At 48.3% G+C, this 26935-nt stretch overlaps 1 protein-coding gene across 1 annotated transcript in view; it reads left to right on the plus strand.

Annotated features, from left to right (window-relative positions):
• The first annotated feature begins 1316 nt into the window (after positions 1-1316).
• The window catches only part of SMCO4 (single-pass membrane protein with coiled-coil domains 4), a 72324-nt gene continuing 46705 nt past the window's right edge, over positions 1317-26935 (plus strand). Inside the window, exon 1 of the mRNA XM_060104677.1 lies at positions 1317-1442. The gene's annotated coding sequence lies outside the window, so the exon portion shown is untranslated. The remainder of the gene's footprint in view (positions 1443-26935) is intronic.

A 26935-nucleotide genomic window follows, 5' to 3' on the forward strand; every position in this document is an offset into this window, starting at 1 on the left:
CAGTCCGGTCTGATGCCACTTCATTGCACTCACTGCTGTTTTATGTGCAGAGGAAGGAGACTGTTAAAAATGAAAAGATGGCCTCAAGGTGTTGAGAGAGGGCAAGGAGAAAACAGGAGGAATCTGTAGACCACAGGGGCCCTTAAACATTGACTGCCTTCGCAATAAAATAAACACTTGTTCATTAAGAGATTGGCCACTGAAACTCAGGGGGAAAACCTACAGGAGAGCCAGTTCTACAGCTCTTAAGACCAGCTCATAACTGGTCTTAAAACCCAAGATCCCTTAATTCTTCGGGGTGGGGAAGAAGAGGGACTGGGAAGGCCTTGCTCCTGGGGCTGGCTCTCTTGGATAGGTGACAATACCCCACATACAAGGGTATTAAGGTGTCCCCAGATGAAAAGGTAGCCCTTATTTTACTTTTTGCCTATAGCTTTTATTACCTACTAGATTAGTAATAATAGTAACAGTAGCTACCACTTAGATACAGTATAGGTGGGGTGGAGGGGTTGAGCAAAGTGCTTTACACACAGTGCAGGATCTCAATTAATCCTCACAACAACTCTATGAAGTAGATTTTATTACTCTTAATTTATAGATGAGGTAACTGCCCAGGGAGATTAGCTTTCCCGAGAGTTCCCAGCTTTTAAGTGGTAGATCTATGTAAAACCTAAGTCTGTTTGACTAAAGGCCCTGAATAACGTTGAGCTGCGGGCCTTGTGCAACTTTGGTGCTCGTCTGAGGTGGGGAATGGTGAATCCTATTTATTCATGCAACGCTGCGCAAATGTGTGTGTGTGTGTGTGTGTGTGTGTGTGTGTGTGTGTAATTTACAAAAAAAAAAAAAAAAAAAAAATCCAGGTGGGGATATCTGTCCTCTGGAGGTTTAGAAGCCTACGTGGGTGGAGAGCGGCCAAAATCTCTACTCATTCATTCACTCTTTCGCTGCTTCAAGAAGTATTTGTTGCGTCCTTGGGTATTCCAGGCAGGGCGCTAACCTAGCCCTATGAGAGAGATTGACGAACACGAGAGACGTGGTGTTTGTTCCCCAACCCTATTTTACTTTTTCGTGGGCGAGGCATTCAGATTCAGAGAATCAGGAAATGTATCGACCCAGGTGGGGCACGGAGGAAGGGCGCCGAGCGGCTGGCTGGTCAGGGCAGGCTCCCCAGAGGCAGCGGCGGGGCCGGGGCCGCCGCAAGGGAGGGTCTCCGGCAGAGCGGAACCAGGCTGGGAGCGAGCCTTGGGGCGGGGGCGGCCGGCGAGTTAGGGTTAGGGCGAGAGGATTCGCCTTCCCGGCGGCAGAGGGCGCCTGGCGCTGCGGTCCGGCGCGCCGGAGCCGCCCGCGCGGACGCCGAGAGAAGAGGCGAGGCGGGGAGCTCGAGCGGCGGCTACTGCCACGTCTTCCCGGCAGTGGCAGTGGCGGCGGCGGCGCGGGAGGAGGTGAGCGGCGGCGGCGCGGGCGGGCAGGTGGGCAGGGAGCGGCGCGGGTGGGCACCGGGCACCGGGCGGGGGTGCCGGCGCCGGGACACGCGGTTCCCGCCACGCCGGCTCCTCCTCTGAGCCGGGCGGACAGCCGAGGCCCGGGCGCTGAGCGAGTCCCGAGCGCAACTCGTGCCGGCGGGGCGGGCCGGGGCCGAGGGGACGCGAGCCCGCCCGCCATTCGCGGCGTGGGACGCGGGATCCCTGCCGCTGCGGGGCTGGCGCCGCGGCCGGGAAAAGTTGGGGCGGACAGAGCCCGCACGGGCCGGGAGGGAAGTGCGGGTGCGCGGCTGACACCCGGGGCGCGGAGGGACGCGGGGAGAGTGGGGTCTGGGCCGGAGGCGGGAGACGCGGGTCTTCTGTGGGCGGAGAGAAAGGGGTGCGCTCAGGTTCCCGGGCTTGAGCAGGCAAGTGTCCGGCGGGGACCCCGCGAGTGAGGAGGGAGGGAGGCCCACGGGGGGCGGCCACTGGGGGGACCGGAGGCGAGTGGGTGGCGGTGTAGAGCGATGGGGAGTGGGCTTTGCCTTCTCGCGCCTCCGTTGGGGCAGACGCTGAAAGAGGGGTCGGGCTCAGAGTGGGGGACGCCTCTTGGCGTCTGAAGATCCGGTGGGGAGTTCCAGTAACTGGTGGAGGAGGGAGCGGAGCGGTGCTTCCTCTACGGCTTGGGTCAAATACCGTCCCTCCCGGTCTGCCAGATTCACCTCCCAGACTGCAGTGATTTTGTCCTGGGGAAGTTGAGGAGGGACCCCTGAGTGGATGGGATATTTAGATGTTCCAAGGGGAGTAAGATTGGGCTGCATGAAATCATAACTGTTGCCAGGAGAAAACGCAACTCTGACCCTCCCCTAGCCACCCACCCACCCCATTCCGTCTCCCGTACCGGCAACGTCTGGATTCCCTGGGCTGGGCTAGCAGATCCCCAAAGCCCTGCAGCGCATCTGCTCACAGGGTCGTGGGTATCCTGAAGGGGCATAAGACATGGCCTTTTATTCTCTGGGACTGAGGTTGGCTATTTCAGAAACAAGTGGTTCTGGAGATGCTGGATGCTTTATTAGAACAATCTGTGTGGTGCCCCTTGACAAAGGAGATGACTCATGTTAGCTTTTTTTTTTTTTTCTTTCTTCCCCCTCCAAATAAACTTCGTATTCAAGACACAAGTATGCCAGGTCATTTGCAACAGTGACAGAGCTGGAGATCTACATTGTAGGCCTTGAGCCCTTGTGCTAGTCCTAGATATATTAGCAAGGATTATGGCCTTGGATGCATCACTTCCCCTTCTCTGGAACTCAGTTTCCTTATCTGCAAAATAGGGTATAAATAAAGAGCTAGACAGTCTGATGGCGCAGGAGAAGGTGTCTGAGGGAGACTGACATCTTTTTCCTTGTAGATCGAGATCGGCCACACAAAATCAAACTCAGCCTATTACAAAGAAATTAGGGTGGACTTAACACAGCTAAGAAGCAAGAAAGGCTGCATAAAGTAAAACAAAACCAAAAACTAATAATAATTGGTATTCGATTTACAGTATGGATATTGTTCTCATGCAGGCAATTAGTGTACATGGCTGTCCAGCTGTCATTACCATAAAGCTGTTAACTGTGCTTAAAAAAATTACGTATGTTTCATCTGTGGACCTGAATTTTATTCTTTTGTTTGAACCTTCAAGCCTGGAGTAGATGCTCAGTTGGATGGGTCTTGGCTCAGCCTTTCTCGAAGAACCTCCCCAGGATCTCTCATTGCCATAGTAGCAGAGATTTCCTTCTGTCTGACTGATGCTGCCATCCTTGTACCAACACACTTCTGTCATCTTTTCCGTTCTAGCTGGAGAAGTGGGGAGCTGATCCCTGTTGCATCTGGCATTTCTGAACTTCCCAGGTTTCTTTTCAATTGAGTAAAATTAAGTGAGGCAAACAGTACATTAGGTGCAGCACATTAAAAATAGCGCAAGGTAATAATGTATCTGCCCCACCCCTATTCCCTAGACCTCCTGGGCGACCTCTCACTAGAACATCCGTGTCACTTGCTGGCCATCTCATTTTGGATGCTGAGGGTCATCACAGAGCTGAAATGACATGGTTGGGTCAAACAGCACCTTCACGGTCAAGCCATGATGCTGGAGGGAGAGGAGGATTTTTTGTGTGTTTTATCATAACTGAATGCTCCTGTCCTGTTCTCTTGCATTAGTAGCTGTCAAAATCCATATTGGGTTTGACCACATCATTTTCAGTTATTCTTTTCTGTCAGTTTCTTGGCAGCTACAGTTAGTGGTTCTCTCTAAGTTGGAGGTAGTGGTAAAATTATATCCTCTCTAGCAGGTAATTAAGTTGAATCTTTAAAATATCTGTAGTTTATGTGTGTGTGTGTGTGTGTGTGTGTGTGTGTGTGTGTGTAAATTTTACTTTAGCTGAGGGCTATTAAATTAATAAAAACCACGTTGCTAATATTAGTTGTCATTTGAGCCCCTACCATTTATCAGACACTGTGAGGTGAGGAAACAAAGCTTAGACAGGGTACAACTCGAATAAATGCTACCACTGGCTTTCACAAGTTACTGATGACCTTTGAAACCAAACAGTGTTTTACAGTAGTGGAAAAGTAATTCTTAACTATCCTACAGGGCTGTGATATTGAATGAGATCTCGTATATGAAAAGCAATGTGTAAACTTATAAAGTGCCCTCCAACCTAGGACAGTGTTTTACCCTAAGCACCTGGGTGTCCCCAGGTGCTTAGCGTAAAGCTTATGAGTACATGAGTCTTGATGTCTGATGGGCCTGGTGTACATGCTGAGCCCATCGCCTGATCCCTCTGAGCCCGATTTCCCCGTAGGTAAAATCAGGATGATAGTATCTGCCTTGCATTAAATGAGATGCACTTGTGAGTTGCAGTGGGTGCTCAGTGATGGTTGGCATCCAGCCCTTTCTCTCCCCTCGCCCATGGGCACTTGGGATAATGGGATTAAGTCTTCCAGTAGGAATTGTCCTCGAGGGAGAAAGGCTTTTAAAGTACATTTTTGTACTTATAAATAATTCTTTTAGCTTTTGGCTGCCCACTCCATCCTCAGCACACGCGGTGAGTATTCTAGGACCTACCATCATCTAAACGGAGGGAATTGCTGGGACTGGCACAGCATTGTGAATCAACTATACTTCAATAAAAATTAAAAAAAAAAAAGGAGGGACTTGAACCAAACCAGAAGCCAGAAGGGACACGTCTTTGGTAGGAGGCTGAAGATGGATGTAGCTAGTTTCCCTTTGCCCATTTTGTGCCCTTCTCTTTTATTCGTTTTGTGGGACAGGGAAAAGATACTGAGTTTGGGGACTTTGAGCTGGTAGGAGGCATTGTTAGAGCTATAGTATAAGGTGGGAGGGCAGTGCAGATATGGGCTGGGAAGGAGATGGAAGAGTTGACTTTGCCAGTAAAACCTGGACAGTTTGGTGTGGGGGAAGTCTCTGTTAGATGTAGGATTTGGCTAAATATGGGCCCAATTTCTATCGAGTGCTATAGGCTGTCTTGTGGGGCTTGGAAGTTTTGATGCTCCAGGCAGATTTTGACTGGTTGTGGTGGCATCATAAATGAGTTGCCATAGTAAGTTGTATGCGGAAAAGGAAGTTAAATTCCAGGAGGGTGTTTGTTGTGACTGATGCCAGAATTTCTCTGAGAATTTTATTAAGATTCAGTCAGTCTCTAAAAGTACTTCTTAGTTCTCTGAAGGTATTAATTAAGAAATAGTTTTAAGAAAGAAACCAGAAGGGTCTCCTTTGTGAGCTTTTGAAATGTAATCTTCCTAAATCTTTGGAAAAAATGAAGTCTTTAAAAAAAAAATCACAGAGCTGTCTGTTTTAAAAGCAGTTCCTCCAAAGTAATGTTTCCTTCTCTTCCCATCCCTTCATTCCTCTCACATTATTTTGATAATGAGTTAATTTTGGTGTCCTCTACATCTTGGTAGCCTAATGTTTATGACCCTTCATTTTTAGATCTCGGATGTGCCTTCTTTTCTCCTGCGTTTACTCGTATTCATTCTTTACAAGGAAGTAGCACAGCGAGGTGATGAAGAGCAGAGAGTCTGGAGCCAGCTTGGGGACAGGGAGAGTCGTGGTCATTCTTGGAGAGCCGGGCTCTCCTCAGCTTGGATTAACCCCCATAGAAGCTCTGGAGGGCGATCGTGTTATTCCCGTTGCACAGATGAGGAAACAGAAGCCTGTGCATCCTCATAGTTGGGGGCGGGGTGGCATGTGTCACAGTCCGAGCGGCAGCTGTGATCTCTGTGACGGCACAGCCTGGGCAGGCAGAAGTCACGCCCACCCTGCCAGGGTTGGACTCCGTCCGGAGGCTGGGGTTTAGAAGGGTGGCTCCGTAGGCTGTGTGGACTATGAAATGCGCTGAAGAGAAACAAGGCCATCAGGGTAATGGGCATGAGAGAGGATGAGGGCTTGAACTCAAGACGTTAAGATGGTGGCAGGGATGATGCAGCAGAGGGAACGGGCCAGCATGGATGGTGCTCAGTGCTCTGGATTGGGGTTGAGAGAGGGAGCAGTCAAACCCTCTTTTCTCTCCTCACCCCTTCCCTGCTGTCCTTCTCGTCCTCACAGGCTGGGTAGTGGAGATACTGTGTGTAGACTGCAGACATCTCTGTAGAAACGAAAATTGCCTCCTTTGGTCTCTCATGACAGCCAGAGAAAGGTGCCTGAGGAAAACCCCAAAGCGCCTTCCCCTGTCTTTGCCCACCCACCCTGGCTTTAGTTTCTACCTTTCCTGGAGCATCTCAGGATGGAAGTCAGGTTCTCAGACCCCATTTAGAGAAGTGCTGGTTTGAACATTCAAACTTATAGTGAAACTGTTGAAGGGGAAAAGCCCCCAAAGGAGGAAGTCTCCCTGGGGTGTAGTCGGCACCCCACAGTTCCCCGGTGGACCCAGTGGACCACAGTGGCTGTGGTCCTCAGTTCTGGCTGTTCCCCAAAGGGTTAATCTGCCTCTAGGCGGGGGTGACTTGTGGTCACCAAGCATGCAGGGGCTGGTCGGGAACGGGGAGTGGAGGTGGGCGAGTTCTCAGTGGTGGCCAGCCCTGCAAGGAGGGGAGAACACCCTCCCCTGAAGGGTGCAGCCTCGGTGGGGAGCTGAGCCATACTCAGGAGAACCGGAGTCAGAGCAAGGGGACACGGTTGGTCCTGGTTGCTAGTGTGCGCATGTCCCCATCGTAGGATGCTCCACTGCCGCATCAGAAATATGCTGGTGCCATGCCCTCTCCCCTAGTCAGTGCCAGAGTCTGTAAGAAACTTGCCCGGGCTGCCGTTTTCCAGATTGCAGAGTAGCCGTGCCCTTCAGATAGTTTGTTCTTGCTGGGCTCTGGCCAGTTGGTCGGGTTCTGGCTTTGCTTGGGCTGCGTCCTCATGGAGAGGAAGCTGAGAGTTACTTTATTGGTCTGCCTGCTTCCTGGTGTCCGCAGTCACGGCCATCTCTGCGGTGAGTCACTGCACAAGGACTCCGCTCCCCTACTGTTTGATGGTCACCCCTTTCCCTCCGAGATGTGACTTCTTTTCCTTGTCCTGTGGGTAGCCCCCAGCCGTGGACTGTTGAAGTGCCCAGTGAGTGTGGCACACTAACAGGGTACCTATTTAATGGGAGGAGAGTGTTTTGTGTGGGGATGTCAACTGTCAGGCTGCCTTCTGAGCAGCATGTCCTAAGCAAAGCCCCTCTGTTTTCCCTTTTTTTTTTTTTTGCGGTACGCAGGCCTCTCACTGTTGTGGCCTCTCCTGTTGCGGAGCACAGGCTCCAGATGCGCAGGCTCAGCGGCCATGGCTCACGGGCCCAGCCGCTCCGGCATGTGGGATCTTCCCGGACCGAGGCACGAACCCGTGTCCCCTGCATCGGCAGGCAGACTCTCAACCACTGCGCCACCAGGGAAGCCCTGTTTTCCTTTTTGCTCCATGTTTAGCTACGTGTGTATGTTTGGGCTGCAGCCCAAATTGTTTGTTTTAATTATTACTAGGAAGCCAAAAAAGGTATTTATCAAATGTTTGAATTTACAGAAGTGTTACTATGGACAAGCAGAAATAGTAACTATATGTTTATCCAGGATACCACTGATTTATCTCTCCTTATGCCACCTTGTTGCTGTTTTGTTGGCAGAACCCTCTGATTTGTATACTGGTTCAGTTTGGATTTTAGTGTTGAATGTGGAAAGAGGCTGGCCTGGTTGTTTGCTGAAGTGGAGGGGCTTGAATGGGTGGGCTTCAGGCTGCCAGCCTTGGCTGTCCCTGCAGCCCCAGGAGCCTGGCACGCAGTGCCTTTGTCGGGAAGGTGGAGTTTGGCCAGGCTTTTTCTTTGGCTTCGCCTGGGAGCAGCTCTGCTGGTGACAGCAGGTGGCCTCCTCTCTGCTGCGGGAAAGGGAATTCTCTCTTCATCTGGTTTTTACTTTCTTCTCATCCTGTGGAGGTGAGAGGGAGGAGTCTCAGAAAAGTGCGTCCTGGAGCCAAGTGGGTTCAGGGCAGGACAGGTTTGCAGCTTCCACAGAGCTTACCCCAAAGTTTTCCTTGCATCCCGCATTTCCCTTCTTCCCTGTTGATCCCGATCCAGTCTTGTCATCTGTGGCTTAGAGACTGCACTTGAACTTTATCAGTCACTCTTGGGAAGACCTTGGAGTGTGGCACCAAAACTTGTTCAAATTGCTGTGTCAGTTTCACACCAGAACACGAAACCCTGTTTTGGTGGTGGTGGTGCTATTTTTAAATCAGTTCGATGGCTTTTTTCTAAGTGATATAGGTGATACATGAATATATTATGCTCTTGCACCGCACCCTCCCATCCAAATAGTGGAGAAGTGAAGAGCAGAAGATATAGAGTCCTCCTTCCTCTGGCACCCTTCCCCCATGTGCCATCTCCCTGCTGGGTTCTCAGCACTAACCAATTGTAATTTCCATCAGCCTATACAGACGCAAACACATACAGTTTTGTTTCTTTTGTAAGCATAAATCTGATTGCATCATATATATTGTTTCATTATTTTATCTTTTCACATAATGGATCTTGTAGATCTTTTCTTGCATGTAGTTCTTCTCTCTTTTAATTTGTCTACAAAATATTTTATAGTATAGATATATCATAATTTATGAGTCAGTCCCCCATTGATAGGCGTATAAAGTGACTCATTAGTTTTGCTATTACATCTTCATACATACATGCTGTTATGCACACATGCGTGTGTTTCTCTAAGAGTGGAATCAGTATGCCACAGGTTCTACTCATTTAAACTGTTACAGCAAATCCCCACACTGCTCGCGAGGGCTGTACTGGTTTAAACTACCGATAGTGTGTGAAGCTGCCCATTTTCCCACAGGCTGTCATTCTGCTAGGTGATAGAAATGGACAGTGTTTAGTAGGCATTTCATCCATCACTGGTATGGCTATGAGACTTGTTTGGCTTCCGGATCTTAATTGTGGGGGGAGAGGTGTCTATCATAACCATGGAGGATGAGGGAGCTGAGCCCCCGAGGACCAAGGCTCTGCTCAGGGTGTCCTGCCGCCAGGGGTGGCAACGTGGCCCTGGAAGCCAGCGCTCCTGGTTTCACGTTCTCTCCGCTTTTCCCAGAGGCTGGGCATTGTAATAGAGCACTATAATTTTGGTGTAACCTGCCAGAGTCTTTCTGCGAGCCTCTCCCTGAGGAAGCAAGTACTTATAAGCAGCACGTTGATACCAGTTCTGTTCTGCACAGCCAAGGCAGGGATTCCAGGCTGGTGAGCTGAACTGGGGGAACATAGAAGGATCACATGATGGAAAATCAGACACTCTTGCTTCAGAAATAGCCTCCGTGCATGTAGTGAAGTGCGATTCTGCGTGTGGTGGGGCTTTCCTTCCAGCAGTGTGGTGATCCGTGCCCCGCTTCCCTGGTTTGTTATGGGAATATTGTGATGGTTTGTCTCTGAGCAGGGTTCCTTAGAAGGTGTTCCAGGGGCCTGATCTGGTAGAGGACACATCTGGAGGCCGTCACCTGGGCCGTCCCTGCAGGCTGAGCAGCCCAGTGGGCTTTGGGAGGCTCTGACTTACTGAATGACAGTGTCCTTTACCTGAGGTTCAAAGAGGGCCAGGGAGAAGGCGTGATGGAGGGGCAGCCCGGGGTGGTGAAGAGACTCTAGGATCATTTCCAGCTCCCACTCCGTCGTGTATGGCTGTGTGACTTAAGCACGGTTATCCTTTCTCCCTGGGCCTCGGTTTCCTCACCTGTAAACCAGGAATAATATCAGTACCCACCTCACAGGGTTGTTCTGGGGATTCAGAGAGTAATGTTTGTAAAGCTCTGAGCATATTACCTAGTAAGTACTCAGCAGTTGTAAGCAACTACCACTCTTATTTGTGTCCTTCTGTCCTTAATAAGTGTTTTTAAATGCACGAATGAGCGTTACGTTTGCTAAATGTAAAAATGCACATCCTCTAGTAACGACTGTCCAGGAGGGCAGAGGCAGACCTGGATCAGCTGGGGTTGTGGGAGGGTAGCCGGCGAAGGTGGCAGGTTGGGCAGGAGAGCACATTTGATGTCCTCTTCCGACGCCAGTCCTGCTGTGAGACACCGAGGCCCCAGAGCAGAGGCCTTCCCTTTTCTTAAGTAGATTGGGTGCTGGGGATCCTTCGGGCAGCCTCTCCCTTTTGTTTTTGAGGAGGCCGAGCCAGGCCCTGAAAGGTGAGGTGCAGCTATGGGCCTGGTCGTTCAGAGCAGAGGTGGGACCAGGTCTCCAAGCCCTGGGGGGTTGAGGCTCTTTACCCTACTCTCCACGCAGGGTAAACGGGCCACGTGCTGCCCCTTTCAAGACGCAGGAAAAGAGAAGCACACAGTGTTGGGCGCTTTGCAGAGCCTGCTGTCTGCTGCTACTGAGTTCGCTGTGAGCTGAGGTTGCTCAAGTGCAGGGAAGGTAACAGAAGTGTAACCCACAGCGGGGCAGGGCTGGGGCTCACGCCTGGGTCTGCCTGGCTCACGCTTTACCTTCTGCCTAGTCACAGCCCTAACAGTGCTGGCCCTGGGATGCTGTCTGTGCTTGTTTCATACCCCCGACCATGCGTGTGTGCACGTGCATGTACTACGGCAGGTTCGTTTGAAGTCCCTGATTTGTTTGCTGATGGTTTACCCAAACAGGAGAGACCTGCAGTTGAGTGTGGGGAGGGCTGTACTCAAGGCTCCAGAGCAGCCCAGGCCGCCCAGGTCCAGGTGGGCAAAGGAAACCTCACTCCTGGGAGTGGAGCTTGGTGGAGGATCCTGGTGTCTGCGGGGCTGGGAGGACCAGAGCTGGCTGGCGAGGACACAGGCAGGGCTTACAGAGTGCCAGGTGCAGAGGCCCATGATGTGAGTCCAGTAGTGTGTATGGAAGTGAACTACGAAAGCAAGATCAAGTGGCCTGTGGTGTGAGAGAGGATTCAGAGTAGCGCGTGGTGCATGCCAGAGGTGCTGCCCTAAGTGCATCAGTGGCACGGAGACGTCACCTTGGCTCCCGGGGTCTGAGAGGGCCTCACAGAAGCAGCACAGATTAAAACAAGCCTTTCTTGCTCCTTGGAGAGCAGTCGACCTGGCCTGTGATCCACCCTCAATTTGCAGATGCGGACACTGAGACCCTGTGAGCTCCCTGGTTTGGGGTCACGGCCCCCCCGAGGAGAGGCGAGCCTGGAGCCTGCCCTGCCTGCCCTCCACTCCACACGTGTGCTCACGGAGTGCTGCATATAGCGGCTGTTTGCTTGGCACCTGGAGTTGCTCAGGGTTACTTCTCAAAGGAGCAGGCTGGGTCCCAGTTCACTTCTGGTCCTGACTCTGCTGTCTCTGAGCAGAGCTGGGACGTTAGCCCCTCAGTTTTGCCCTCTTGTAGGGTGGGTATAGAACCCCTGTCTCCCTTCTAGGCTTGTCTTTGTTCACTCAAGAGCTATTCAGCAAATACATTGTTTTATTCAGCTGGATGCTATTCTATGTGTCGGACATTTTGCATCAAGCAAAGGATGTCAAAATCTTGTTCTCCTGGAGCTTATTTTCTCCTGAGGGGCAGCAGAGAGTGGCTGGTTACAGTTCATGGTACGTGTCCTAGTGTCCTAGGGCGCTGTGTCAAAGGACCGCAAACCGATGGCTTAAACCTCAGGACCTTACTCCCTTGCACCCTGGGGCTCTGAGGGAGGACCTGTTCCCTGCTCCTGCCCCAGAGTCCGGTGGTGCCGGCGTGCTTGGTGCCCGGATCTTGTGGCTGCACAGCTCTGCTCTCTTGCCTCCCTTACCACACGGCCTCTTTCCCGTGTCTGTGGCCCCTCTTTTCTTATGAGGGCCCACCCCCCTCCAGTGTGTCCTCATCCTAACTACGTACTTCTGGGAAGACCCTCTCTGCAAATGAGGTCACATTCTGAGGTTCCAGGTGGACATGGATTTGAGGGGACGCTGTCCGACCCAGAATGGTGTACGAGGTAGTAATGGCTGCTGAAAAGTCCGGGCAGGGGGGTGGTGAGGTGCTGAAAGGTGGTGCAGGCAGGCCTTGCTGAGCAGGTAGTGTTTGAGCTTCCACGTGGAGGAGGGGTGAGGGGAGGAGGAGCTGAGGTATGGAGGGGATGTGGTCCAGGCCGAGGGAACAGCAAACGGGGAGGCCTTGAGGTGGGCATGTGCGCCTGCCAGGCTGGCATGGGGACAGTGACGTGGAAGTCGTGTGTGTGTGTGTGTGTGTGTGTGTGTGTGCGCGCGCATATGCACGTATGCGCGCGTGTGTGTTCATGAGGCTTTGGCCTTTTGCCCCCGCGAGATGGGAGCCACTGTTGAGTCAGCAAGCATGCCGACAGCAGCGTTGGTGTGTGGACCAGCTCGTCAAGGATTTCTCCAAGTTCAGACGGCCATTGCGGTGCCTCGTCCGTGCACCTAGATGTTTTGAAGCGATTGCTACTCGGCAGTTTCTTTTTGAAACATCAGTGCTCTGTTGACCCTTGATCCACCGCCCTTTCCTGTCGGTTCTCTGTTCTTCTGGATGCCTTTCCACCCACCCGCTTCCCCACACTGAAACCACAAGCATGAAGAAGAGAAAGTAGACAAGGCTGGGGGTGGCCAGGGCTGCTGGGAAGCCCGGCACGCGTGGCAGCCCTGGTGGGAGCTGCGCCTTCCCGCCAGCCCTGGGCCGTCTGGTGAACGCTGTGCCCACGGTGAAGGTGTTCCTCGCCCTGGCAGATTTAGAAACTGCTGAGGTCAGTGCGAGCTCAGTGTGCTCAGCTCCCCGCATCCTTCTGTGGATCAAGTCACTATGCCGTGAAAAAAGGTGAGTCAGCCGCCTCGGGCAGCGGCCTCACTTGGCCTGGAAAATACAGGGCAGGGAGGGACTTGCAGAAGCACCTGTGGAGAGCCCAGGAGCCTGTCGGGCAGTCACTGCACTCACTCGGCCCGGGGCCCTCTCTGCCACCCACTTTGTCACTGGCCTGCAGAGTTTTACATTCTCATTCACATTTGCTATAAAAACGCTCAGGCCTGCAATCTGAGTGCTGTCATTACAGAGAAGAAGGCACTCCAGGTGTGGCTGGCCCCATGGTCCGGGGACCGTGCCAGTTTGGTTTGCATGGTCCTGGGGGGAATCATAACTTTGGATTCCCTGGCATCAGAGCTGAAGGGAATCTCCTTATCTGGCTCACATTTAATTTCCTCCCTAGGCCTCCAAAGGAAAGGGCCTGGCATGTTTGTGATTGGGGCTCCGGAGAAGCGGGCCACGGGTGGCCTTGATTTCAGGCGCTCTTCCCGGCCTCCGCCTGCAAGGGTGGTGCCAGGAGCAGCCTGTCCAGGGAGGTGATCCGGGAGGCCCCTGGCGCCGCCGCCCCTCTGGGGAGCACCGCTTTAGAAGATAATTACGTGTAAGCGGAGATGGAAATAGAATTCCCCAGCGCTAGGAGCAGCTGCTCTATAGGATTTCAGGAGCTGCCTTTGGGCACCAGTCACTCACTAACCCCTGCCTCCCAGCAAAACACACACCCACGCAAAATGAAAGTGAGGCAGACTTGTGCCTGGCTAGAGACGGAGCGTTAAAGTGCGTTTTGTGGGACTGTAGTTCCTCTCCAGAGTCTTTTCTGAGGGTGCTTCCCCAGCACAGCAGAAGAGCTTCCTTGTTTGCCAGACGCTATAGGAAGCTTTGAATCAGGTAGCGTCCCCAGGAGTCTGTGGAGTCTGGCCTCGTTTCCGCATTAGAGCCAGAGAGGCCATGCCCAAGAGTGGGAGCCACGCAGGGCCCCAAGGGTTCTCGTAGAACAGGCTACTTGTCCTGTGCCCAGGTGGCCTTTGTCTCTGTGCTGATGGGCCTCAAGCACTTGGTAAAGAAGTGCTTGTACATAAGTACAGGATATGGGCCCTGATTTTTGTTTGTTTGGTTGGTTTTTGTTTTCATTTTTTAAAGTGGGCTTCTGTGAGTTAGCTCAGGACGCTGAGAGCTCAGTCTTCTGGCCCCGCAGCGAGCCTGGTCTCACCCCTGCAGCCTTGGGGCATCTTTCACCTGGGGGTTGGATGACATGGTTGTCACGTGTCCTTGTGCTCCTCGCAGCCCTTTGCACAGGTCCTGGGGTGATTTGCCTGCACCTACGGTGGGAGCTCCCTGAGGGCAGTGGGAGCCTGGCACATGCAGAGCTTCCAGGAGCTTCCCTGCGGCCCTTGTCCTGCTTGGCCAGACCCCCAAGGTCTTGCTTTCTGGGTGAGCGTTGAGGCGGAAGGAGGAACAGGTGTGGGGGTTTGATGTGAACCCCCCTCCTGGCTCCGGGGGCAGGCGTCCCCAGCTGTTCAGCGTGAGCTCCTTGTTCCTGTCTCAAGTTTCATGCAACTTTTGATCCTTGTGCTAAACAAAGTGCCTTTATTTCTGGATGTTGTCGTGAGAGTTGTTTTTGCAATTATTGGTAAGGCAGAAAAGAACGGATCATGACGACAAAGTTGTCTGTATATTCCAAATTTAAGAAATGTCTCTGCGTTAGAAAAATACTACAAAGAATTTAATTTCAGTGGTTGTCTCTGGATTTTGGTATTACAGGAGGTTTTTTATCTTTCAGTTTTTCGGCATTTTCCATGTTGAGCATGTATTGTCTAGATAATAAAAGCTATAAAAATTACTACAAATAATAAATAGCTATTTATTAGGATCTAGTATGTACTATACACTGTAAGAACTTGCTGTTACACTCTTATTTGATCCTCACTATGAACCTGTAAGGTTCTCTTTTTAAAAAAAATCCAAATGCTAACATTTTATTTTATTGTGGCGAAATCTACAAAACGTAGCTCTTTAACCATTTTCAAGCTCTGTGGCATGAAGTACATTCACCGTGAGATCCTTTCTCTAAACTCCTTATTTTATAAATGAGGAAGCTGAGATTTGGAGAAACACAGCTGCTTAAGGTCACAGAGAGTAAGGAGTTCCAGAGGCAGGATGTGGATGCAGGGCGATGATACCCAGAGGTCTGGGATCTCTGGCGTGTGGCTGTTGGAGTCTGTGATTACTTACCCTGCCCCATGATCGCCGCTTGATCGCAGAAAGCCAGGGTGTGTCTCGTGTGTGTGTCTCCTTTGACAGCTCTAGGATTGGGCTTTGCGTTTTTACAGGGAGGAGGGTGGTGAGCCTGGCTCGGGGCGCCAGGGTGACACCAGGGTTGATGATTTCTGTGCTCCTGTTTGTCTTTGTTCGACGCGTGGAAGCGTGTGTGTACATGGGGGTGGCAGGGTGGCGAGGCCCGTGTGTTAAGAGTTCTGTCTCCAGCAGGTGCTCAGCCGGAGGGGACAGTGGAAAGAGCAGTGGCCTAGAGCTCAGATACCTGGCTTCCTCAGGTCTGGGCGCACGGTGCGGGGTGATTTTAGAGAAAGGGCATTGCACTTGGAGTTAGAAGTTCTGTGCTGTAGTCCTGATTTTACCATGTGGTTGACATGCTTTGGCCTCAATTTCCATATTTCTAAGTGGGTGATAAAAATGCTTGTTCTGCTTGCCTCCCATGATTGCAGAGGATTAAATGTCATGATGGGGGAAAAGCGCTAAGTAAACTAAAGGCCTACCAAGGAAATGTCTAGGACGGGAATTTTGAGTGCTCAGTGGTCGGGGGGAGGAGTGTCTGTGGCTGACCCTGGAGACTTGAGAAGGGAGGATTTGGATGTGAAGAGTGGCAGGTTTGCTTTGGCTTGTTTTCTTTGGTTGGGGCCATCAGCTTGCTTCCTCCACCATTGCTTAGTTGGTGATATATAGGGTCCCATTGCCTGCCTAGTACTGTATGTTGGAATGCTCTGGGATTTTACTGGCATGTGACTCTGCCAAGGTCCTTGGTCCACGCCCCCCCCAACCTCCCCAAGACTTACATCTGCCTAGTGAAATGAATTGTAATGGAGGAGGTCATTTTGTAGCCACATGGTAGTTGAAACTATGCAGCACCTTTCCCTGGTTTTGTCTGTCTTCCTCGTCTTTACAGCAAGTACCAGTCTGTCTGTTTCTATTCCCTAATCTTGAGGAGACAAACACAGGAGTGGGTGGGGCCTGGAGGATTGTTGCTGGTGAGGGAAGACTCTCACCATCTTACGGTGGATGCAGTGCTTGCTTCTTGCTGCATCAAGACACTGTGCTATGCAAGACACTGTGGAATATCACAATAAAGAAGACAGGGTCTCAGCTCTCAAAGAGCCCATGTGTCCTGGAGAAGACGCAGCTACTCCAGAAACAACTAGGAGGGTGAGGGATAGGTAGCTTGAAAAACAGCTGTCAAGAGAGGTGGTAGCCCTTTGTCTAAATGAATGAAAATGCATCATAGGGGCTGGTCAGAGGGGTGAATTGTCAGCATGACTTTGGGACTCTTTGCTTTTTAACAACCATTTGAATCAGCTGTTTTAAAGGTAGGGCTTCTGTCTGGCTACCCCCAAGATAATTTTTTGAGCCATCACTGTTTCAGCGCACATTTCAAATGACAGGAAAGCCAAGGATTCTGTGTAGGGCCCTGCGGACGTCAGTGGTCCCATCTCACCGCCTGCTTGGTTTTGGCTTTGGAAATGGTACTAGAAGACTAAGTAGGTCACGGAGATCTATTTTGAACTGAGTGCTGAGTGTGGCTGGGCTGCCTGGACATTTAATTTCCGGATCAAATCCTGTTGGACTTGTTTGCCCAGGAGTTTGGCAGCAGGCACTCTCTGGTCAGTCGTGTTGTATATTTATAAAGTGTGAAGAGTCTGGAGGTAAGGAGACATGCCAGCCACTTCTCTGTTCCTGTAGGTGCGCCGGTGGTGGAGAGGTTTCAGAAACCTTCCAGAGGCCAGGGGAGTGTAGTTTTCCCATGCTGCTTCCTTGAATTTTCTGAAAATGGTTGGTCCTCACTAACTTCATGAAACCTTTTTCTTTTGAAGAATGAAAGTTAGTTAGTACCCAGAGCCGGTTGGCTTCTGTTTATATTAGTAAGAGCTGTTAGTTGCTGATTGAACCTTTTAGGTACATTATTTTTTTTAACCCTCACAACAACTTTGGAAAATGGGGATTACTGTCCCCGTTTTGTAGGCCAAGAAGCAGAACCAGAGTGATGCAGTAATTTGCCAACTGACCCGGTGTGTAAGTAGCAGGGCCAGAGATTTGAACCCAGGTCCTTCTGACCAGAGTCTGGCCTTTTGTACCATGCCACACTGGTCTTGGGAGCCCTGGGAATGGAAGACGTGCCCAGCTGGGAGTGGGGAGTGTGATAGCAGCTCCTGGGCCTGTTGTGAGGCAAGGTGTGACCTTCCTCCCAGGAGGGGCCAGCCGTGGGTGTTGAGGATGCAGACCCCCCAACTCAAGGGGGCTTCTGTGTGCAAATGGAGTTATGTTTCAGGCTATCACTCTGATATAACTGGACCACAGAATCCTCAGAATTTTTACTCTTTGTTGGATTTGTCTCCTGTTTCACTCTTTTGCTCTAGGTGTTCTTGCCTAAGACCTTGGGTGAGCGCAGTGAGGGGGTGAGGTCCATGAGAAAATGTAGGTGGTGATGGAGTCATTTAAACCTCCTCCCCTGTGTGCACGGGCTGTTCACCTGAATATCCCTCTATCTTCAGTACTCTGTTCTTTCCCTACATTTTTGAGAAGTAAACACAAGCTTTTGGGTATGCGTTTGCTTTGTCTTGCTCTGCAGTTTCTTCCCCCAGGCTACTTACAGACTCCCGGCAGTAAATGCCGCTGCACAAGGTTGTTTATATTTGTAGATGTGTTGGAGTTTTGGGTGCTTTGCACAGACATTGCCTCACCTGATGTTCCCAGCGAGCCTTCATCACCCCCAGTTCACAGACAGGGATTCTTAAGGGACATCACAGACCTGAGACTTTGAGGTAGCGTACTCCATAGCCTCCTCTGAAAGTTTTGGACACATCAGCGGAGGAGTTTATTTAAAATCAGTTGTCTGGGGACTTCGCTGGTGGCACAGTGCTTAAGAATCCGCCTGCCAATGCAGGGGACACGGGTTCGAGCCCTGGTCCGGGAAGATCCCACACGCCGCGGAGCAACTAAGCCCATGTGCCACAACTACTGAGCCTGCGCTCTAGAGCCCGTGAGCCACAACTACTGAGCCCACGTGCCACAACTGCTGAAGCCCGCGTAACTAGAGCCCATGCTCTGCAACAAAGAGAAATCACTGCAGTGAGAAGCCCGAGGACCGCCACAACGAGTAGCCCCCTGCTCGCAGCAACTAAGGCAGCAACGAAGACCCAACACAGCCAAAATAAATAAATAAATAAATTTAAAAAAATAAATAAATAAAAATAAAATCAGTTGTCTTCTGAAAGTGAAAGCATGCCCCCTTCAAGTGCTGTCCCCGCTGGCAGGTATGCAGTGGGGCTTGGGGGCAGCATCCTAGTTGGATGCTGCACCCAACCTAGTTTCCCTCCCAGACATTTCCTAGCTTTTTACTTAAGCTCTGAGTCTGTATCTTATAAATTGGGCATAATAATAATATCTGAAAGAGCTGGGTGAGATGTAAATGACACAGTGTACATGAAATCACCCAGAACTCAATGAACAGGTTATTATTTTCTGTCTTTATTTTATAGTTAATTTGGGTTTCAATTTACCTTCATTATGTAGGAAATGACACTCTTAAAAAAAGAGAGAGAGAAAAGAAAATGGCATTCTAGACCTGATATTCAATTGAGAAGCAACCAGTAAGACAATTACTGGATCTCATTCTTACAGAATTCTGAGCAGATATATAAACTATGTGACACCATAAGCAATCTATTATAATATTAAACACATGTTCTACACATGTTCTGTCTTTATTTTATTTTATTTTATTTTATTTTTTTTGCGGTACGCGGGCCTCTCACTGCTGTGGCCTCTCCCGTTGCGGAGCACAGGCTCCGGACGCGCAGGCTCAGCGGCCATGGCTCACGGGCCCAGCCGCTCCACGGCATGTGGGATCCTCCCAGACCGGGGCACGAACCCATGTCCCCTGCATCGGCAGGCGGACTCTCAACCACTGCACCACCAGGGAAGCCCCCTGTCTTTATTTTAAACCAACATGACTTGGAGAAATCACAGTCCTCAGCTATAAGAGCAGAGGCCTGGGAAACTGTCCTCTCCCTAAGAGCCTTAGTAACTGATCTCTCCTGTAAACTCCTTCCTCCAAAGCAAGAGGGAGAGGATGAACCATAAGGACCCTAAAGAACCCTAATTTTAGCTAGAATTTTTCCAAGATTTTCCTATTCTTTTTGGTTTTGGACTGGGGTAGCTGATGTTTGCTTCATTTGCTGGGACCAGAGCTCTGAGGCGTCCTTATTAACCACATGGCCACTCTCAAGTACCCAGGCCCAGTATTTTAAAAAATGAAGAAATGCTGAAACAGGATTTTAGAAACAGGTATTTTAAATTTACACACTGGACACATTAATACTTTTAGCCCACACACATGCAATGACTGTATAATTATCTTGAGACGATTTTTTTTAACATCTTTATTAGAGTATAATTGCTTTACAATGGTTATTGGTTTCTGCTTTATAACTAAGTGAATCAGCTATAGATATACATATGTTCCCATATCTCTTCCCTCTTGCATCTCCCTCCCTCCCACCCTCCCTATCCCACCCCTCTAGGTGGTCACAAAGCACCGAGCTGATCTCCCTGTGCTATGCGGCTGCTTCCCACTAGCTATCTATTTTACGTTTGGTAGTGTATATATGTCCATGTCACTCTCTCACTTTGCCCCAGCTTACCCTTCCCCCTACCTGTATCCTCAAGTCCATTCTCTACTAAGTCTGCATCTTTATTCCCATCTTGCCCCTAGGTTCTTCTGACCATTTTTATTTTTTTAGATTCCATATATATGTGTTAGCATATGGTATTTGTTTTTCTCTTTCTGACTTACTTCACTCTAAGTCTCTAAGTCCATCCACCTCACTACAAATAACTGAGTTTCGTTCCTTTTTATGGCTGAGTAATATTCCATTGTATATATGTGCCACATCTTCTTTATCCATTCAGCTGTCGATGGACACTTAGGTTGCTTCCATGTCCTGGCTATTGTAAATAGAGCTGTAATGAACATTTTGGTACATGACTCTTTTTGAGTTATGGTTTTCTCAGGGTATATGTCCAATAGTGGAATTGCTGGGTCGTATGGTAGTTCTATTTTTAGTTTTCTAAGGAACCTCCATACTGTTCTCCATAGCGGCTGTATCAATTTACATTCCCACCAGCAGTGCAAGAGTGTTCCCTTTTCTCCACACCCTCTCCAGCATTTACTGTTTCTAGATTTTTTGATGATGGCCATTCTGACCGGTGTAAGGTGATTTCTCATTGTAGTTTTGATTTGCATTTCTCTAATGATTAATGATGTTTAACATTCTTTCATGGGTTTGTTGGCAATCTGTATATCTCCTTTGGAGAAATGTCTTTGTAGGTCTTCTGCCCATTTTTGGATTGGGTTGTTTGTTTTTTTAATGTTGAGCTGCATGAGCTACTTGTAAATTTTGGAGATTAATCCTTTGTCAGTTGCTTCATTTGAAAATATTTTCTCCCATTCCGAGGGTTGTCTTTTCGTCTTGTGTATGGTTTCTTTCCTTTGTTGTGCAAAAGCTTTTAAGTTTCATTAGGTCCCATTTGTTTATTTTTGGTTTTATTTCCATTTCTCTAGGAGGTGGGTCAAAAAGGATCCTGCTGTGATTTATGTCATAGAGTGTTCTGCCTATGTTTTCCTCTGTGAGTTTGATGGTGTCTGGCCTTACATTTAGGTCTCTAATCCATTTTGAGTTTATTTTTGTGTATCGCGTTAGGGAGTGTTCTAATTTCATTCTTTTACATATAACTGTCCAGTTTTCCCAGCACCACTTATTGAAGAGGCTGTCTTTTCTCCACTGTATATTCTTGCCTCCTTTATCAAAGATAAGGTGACCATATGTGCGTGGATTTTTCTCTGGGCTTTCTCTCCTGTTCCATGGATCTATATTTCTGTTTTTGTGCCAATACCATACTATCTTGATTACTGTAGCTTTGTAGCATAGTCTGAAGTCAGGGAGCCTGATTCCTCCAGCTCTGTTTTTCTTTCTCAAGATTGCTTTGGCTATTCGGGGCCTTTTGTGTCTCCGTACAAATTGTGAAATTTTTTCTTCTAGTTCTGTGAAAAATGCCAGTGGTAGTTTGATAGGGATTGCATTGAATCTGTAGATTGCTTTGGGTAGTAGAGTCATTTTCACAATGTTGATTCTTCCAATCCAAGAACAGGGTATATCTCTCCATCTATTTGTATCATCTTTAATTTCTTTCATCAGTGTCTTATAATTTTCTGCATACAGGTCTTTTGTCTTCTTAGGTAGGTTTATTCCTAGATATTTTATTCTTTATGTTGGAATCGTAAATGGGAGCGTTTTCTTGATTTCACTTTCAGATTTTTCATCATTAGTGTATAGGAATGCCAGAGATTTCTATGCATTAATTTTGTATCTGGCTACTTTACCAGATTCATTGATTAGCTCTAGTAGTTTTCTGGTAGCATCTTTAGGATTCTCTATGTATAGTATCATGTCATCTGCAAACAGTGACAGCTTTACTTCTTCTTTTCCAATTTGGATTCCTTTTATTTCCTTTTTTCCCTGATTGCTGTGGCTAAAACTTCCAAAACTATGTTGAATAAGAGTGGTGAGAGTGGGCAACCTTGTCTTGTTCCTGATCTTAGTGGAAATGGTTTCAGTTTTTCACCATTGAGTACGATGTTGGCTGTGGGTTGGTCATATATGGCCTTTATTATGTTGAGGAAAGTTCCCTCTATGCCTACTTTCTGGGGGGTTTTTATCATAAATGGGTGTTGAATTTTGTCAAAAGCTTTCTCTGCATCTATTGAGATAATCATATGGCTTTTCTCCTTCAATTTGTTAATATGGTGTATCACATTGATTGATTTGCATATATTGAATCCTTGCATTCCTGGGATAAACCCCACTTGATCATAGTGTATGAACCTTTTAATGTGCTGTTGTATTCTGTCTGCTAGTATTTTGTTGAGGATTTTTGCATCTATGTTCATCAGTGATATTGGCCTGTAGTTTTCTTTCTTTGTGACATCCTTGTCTGGTTTTGGTATCAAGGTGATGGTGGCCTCGTAGAATGAGTTTGGGAGTGTTCTTCCCTCTGCTATATTTTGGAAGAGTTTGAGAAGGATAGGTGTTAGCTCTTCTCTAAATGTTTGATAGAATTCGCCTGTGAAGCCATCTGGTCCTGGGCTTTTGTTTGTTGGAAGATTTTTAATCACAGTTTCAATTTCAGTGCTTGTGACTGGTCTGTTCATATTTTCTATTTCTTCCTGGTTCAGTCTCGGAAGGTTGTGCATTTCTAAGAATTTGTCCATCTCTTCCAGGTTGTCCATTTTATTGGCATCAAGTTGCTTGTAGTAATCTCTCATGATCCTTTGTATTTCTGCTGTGTCAGTTGTTACATCTCCTTTTGCATTTCTAATTCTATTGATTTGAGTCTTCTCCCTTTTCTTCTTCATAAGTTTGGCTAATGGTTTATCAATTTTGTTTATCTTCTCAAAGAACCAGCTTTTAGTTTTATTGATCTTTGCTATCGTTTCCTTCATTTCTTTTTCATTTATTTTTGATCTGATCTTTATGATTTCTTTCCTTCTGCTAACTGGGGTTTTTTTGTTCTTCTTTCTCTAATTGCTTTAGGTGTAAGGTTAGGTTGTTTATTTGAGATGTTTCTTGTTTCTTAAGGTAGGCTTGTATAGCTGTAAACTTCCCTCTTAGAACTGCTTTTGCTGCATCCCATAGGTTTTGGGTGGTTGTGTTTTCATTGTCATTTGTTTCTAGGTGTTTTTTGATTTCCTCTTTGATTTCTTCAGTGATCTCTCGGTTATTAAGTAGTGTGTTGTTTAGCCTCCATGTGTTTGTATTTCTTACAGATTTTCTCCTGTAGTTGATATCTAGTCTCATAGCATTGTGGTTGGAGAAGATACTTGATATGATTTCAGTTTTCTTAAATTTACCAAGGGTTGATTTGTGACTCAAGATATGATCTATCCTGGAGAATGTTCCATGAGCACTTGAGAAGAATGTGTATTCTGTTGTTTTTGGATGGAATGTCCTATAAATATCAATTAAGTCCATCATGTTTAATGTATCATTTAAAGCTTGTGTTTCCTTATTTATTTTCATTTTGGATGATCTGTCCATTGGTGAAAGTGGGGTGTAAAGTCCCCTACTATGATTGTGTTACTGTTGATTTCCCCTTTTATGGCCGTTAGTATTTGCCTTATGTATTGAGGTGCTCCTTTGATGGGTGCATAAATATTTACAGTTGTTATATCTTCTTCTTGGATTGATCCCTTGATCAATGTGTCCTTCTTTGTCTCTTGTAATAGTATTTGTTTTAAAGTCTATTTTGTCTGATATGAGAATTGCTACTCCAGCTTTTTTTTTTTTTTTTTTTTTTTGCAGTACGTGGGCCTCTCACTGTTGCGGCCTCTCCCGTTGTGGAGCACAGGCTCTAGACGCGCAGGCTCAGCAGCCATGGCTCACGGGCCCAGCTGCTCTGCAGCATGTGGGATCCTCCCGGACTGGGGCACGAACCCGTGTCCCCTAAATCGGCAGGTGGACTCTCAACCACTGTGCCACCAGGGAAGCCCTCCAGCTTTCTTTTGATTTCCATTTGCATGGAGTATCTTTTTCTATCCCCTCACTTTCTATCTGTATATGTCCCTAGGTCTGAAGTGGGTCTCTTGTAGACAGCGTATATACGGGTCTTGTTTTTGTATCCATTCAGCCAGTCTATGTCTTTTGGTTGGACCATTTGATCCATTTACAGTTAAGGTAATTATCGATATGTATATTCCTATTATCATTTTCTTAATTGTTTTGGGTTTATTATTGTAGGTCTTTTCCTTCTCTTGTGTTTCTTTGCCTAGAGAAGTTCCTTTAGCATTTGTTGTAAAGCTGGTTTGGTGGTGCTGAACTCTCTGCTTTTCCTTGTCTGTAAAGGTTTTAATTTCTCCATCAAATCTGAATGAGATCCTTGCTGAGTAGAGTAATCTTGGTTGTAGGTTTTTCTTCTTCATCACTTTAAATCTGTCCTGCCACTCGCTTCTGGCTTGCAGAGTTTCTGCTGAAAGATCAGCTGTTAACCTTATGGGGATTCCCTTGTGTGTTATTTGTTGTTTTTCCCTTGCTGCTTTTAATATGTTTTCTTTGTATTTAATTTTTGATAGTTTGATTAATATGTGTCTTGGTGTGTTTCTCCTTGGATTTATCCTGTATGGGACTCTGTGTGCTTCCTGGACTTGATTAGCTATTTACTTTCCCATATTAGGGAAGTTTTCAACTATAATCTCTTCAAATATTTTCTCAGTCCCTTTCTTTTTCTCTTCTTCTTCTGGGACCCCTGTAATTTGAATGTTGGTGCATTTAATGTTGTCCCAGAGGTCTCTGAGACTGTCCTCAATTCTTTTCATTCTTTTTTCTTTATTCTGCTCTGTAGTAGTTATTTCTACGATTTTATATTCCAGGTCACTTATCCGTTCTTCTGCCTTAGTTATTCTTCTATTGATCCCTTCTAGAGAATTTTAAATTTCATTTATTGTGTTGTTCATCACTGTTTGTTTACTCTTTAGTTCTTCTAGGTCCTTATTAAACGTTTCTTGTATTTTCTCCTTTCTATTTCCAAGATTTTGGATCGTCTTTACTATCATTATTCTGAATTCTTTTTCAGGTAGACTGCCTATTTCCTCTTCATTTGTTAGGTCTGGTGGGTTTTTAACTTGCTCCTTCATCTGCTCTGAGTTTCCCTGTCTTCTCATTTTGCTTAACTTACTATTTTTGGGGTCTCCTTTTCACAGGCTGCATGTTCATAGTTTCTGTTGTTTTTGGTGTTTGTCCCCAGTGGGTTGTGTAGGCTTCCTAGTGGAGGGGACTAGTGCCTGTGTTCTGGTGGATGAGGCTGGATCTTGTCTTTCTGGTGGGCAGGTCCATGTCTGGTGGTGTGTTTTGGGGTGTCTGTGGCCTTATTATGATTTTAGGCAGCCTCTCTGCTAATGGGTGGGGTTGTGTTCCTGTCTTGCTAATTGTTTCGCATAGGGTGTCCTGCCCTGCATCTTGCTGGTCGGTGAGTGGAGCTGGGTCTTCGTATTGAGCTGGAGATCTCTGGGAGGTTTTCACCGTTTGATACTACATGGAGCTGGGAGGTCTCTGGTGGACCAGCGTCCTGAACTTGGCTCTCCCACCTCAGTGGCACAGCCCTGATGCCTGGCTGGAGCACCAAGAGCCTGTCCTCCACACGGCTCAGAATACAAGGGAGAAAAAATAGAAAGAATGAAGGAAAGAAAGAGGATAAAATAAAATAAAATAAAATAACGTTATTAAAATAAAAAATAATTATGAAGAAAAAAAATTTTTTAAGTAAAAAAAAAAAAAAACGGACCGAGACAACTCCAGGACAAATTGTAAAAACAAAGCTATACAGACAAAATCACATACAGAAGCATACACATACACACTCACAAAAAGAGAAAAAGGGAAAAAAATATATATATGTATCGTTGCTCCCAAAGTCCACCTCCTCAGTTTGGGATGATTCATTGTCTATTCAGGTATTCCACAGATGCAGGGTACATCATGTTGATTGTGGAGATTTAATCCGCTGCTCCTGAGGCTGCTGGGAGAGACTTCCCTTTCTCTTCTTTGTTCGCACAGCTCCCGGGGTTCAGCTTTGGATTTGGCCCCGCCTCTGCGTGTAGGTCGCCTGAGGGTGTCTGTTCTTTGCTCAGACAGGACGGGCTTAAAGGAGCAGCTGATTTGGGGGCTCTGGCTCACTCAGGCCGGGGGGAGGGAGGGGTACGGATGCGGGGCGAGCCTGCAGCAGCAGAGGCCAGCGTGACGTTGCACCAGCCTGAGGCGCGCCGTGCGTTCTCCCGGGGAAGTTGTCCCTGGATCACGGGACCCTGGCAGTGGCGGGCTGCACAGGCTCCTGGGAGGGGAGGTGTGGATAGTGACCTGTGCTGCACACAGGCTTCTTGGTGGCGGCAGCAGCCGCCTTAGCGTCTCATTCCCGTCTCCATGCCGGTCTCTGGGGTCCACGCTGATAACCACGGCTCGCGCCCGTCTCTGGAGCTCCTTTAAGCAGCGTTCTTAATCCCCTCTCCTCGCGCACCACGAAACAAAGAGGGAAGAAAAAGTCTCTTGCCTCTTTGGCAGCTCCTGCCTTTTTCCTGGACTCCCTCCCGGCTAGCTGTGGTGCACCAGCCCCCTTCAGGCTGTGTTCATGCCGCCGACCCCAGTCCTCTCCCTGGGATCCGACCTCCGAAGCCCGAGCTTCAGCTCCCAGCCCCGCCCGCCCCGGCGGGTGAGCAGACAAGCCTCTCGGGCTGGTGAGTGCCGGTCGGCACCGATCCTCTTTGCGGGAATCTCTCCGCTTTGCCCTCAGCACCCCTGTGGCTGCGCTCTCCTCCGCGGCTCCAGAGCTTCCCCCCTCCGCCACCCGCAGTCTCCGCCCGCGAAGGGGCTTCTAGTGTGTGGAAACCTTTCCTCCTTCATGGCTCCCTCCCACTGGTGCAGGTCCCGTCCCTATTCTTTTGTCCCTGTTTTTTCTTTTTTCTTTTGCCCTACCGAGGTACGTGGGGAGTTTCTTGCATTTTGGGAGGTCTGAGGTTTTCTGCCAGCATTCGGTAGGTGTTCTGTAGGAGTTGTTCCACGTGTAGATGTATTTCTGATATATCTGTGGGGAGGAAGGTGATCTCCGCGTCTTACTCTTCCGCCGTCTTGAAGTTCCTTGAGATGATTTTTAAAGTCTAAATTTGAGGCCTCTGGACTTGCCTCTCAGAAGGCCTACTTAAGCATCTAGCAGATTCAGTCTCACATTTTTGACCATCTACTGGGAGGCCTTTCATCCTACTCACCCTCCCTACCTCTTGTAAGTTTGATTCTAGACAAGTATAGAGCAAGTTCCGGAGGAACTGGAAGAGTGATCAGCAATTTTCGATCTTTGGGGATTACAATTTTATGAATACTTGTCATG

This window comes from Mesoplodon densirostris, chromosome 7, assembly GCF_025265405.1.
Source record: "Mesoplodon densirostris isolate mMesDen1 chromosome 7, mMesDen1 primary haplotype, whole genome shotgun sequence".
NCBI classification, from domain to species: Eukaryota; Metazoa; Chordata; class Mammalia; order Artiodactyla; family Ziphiidae; genus Mesoplodon; species Mesoplodon densirostris.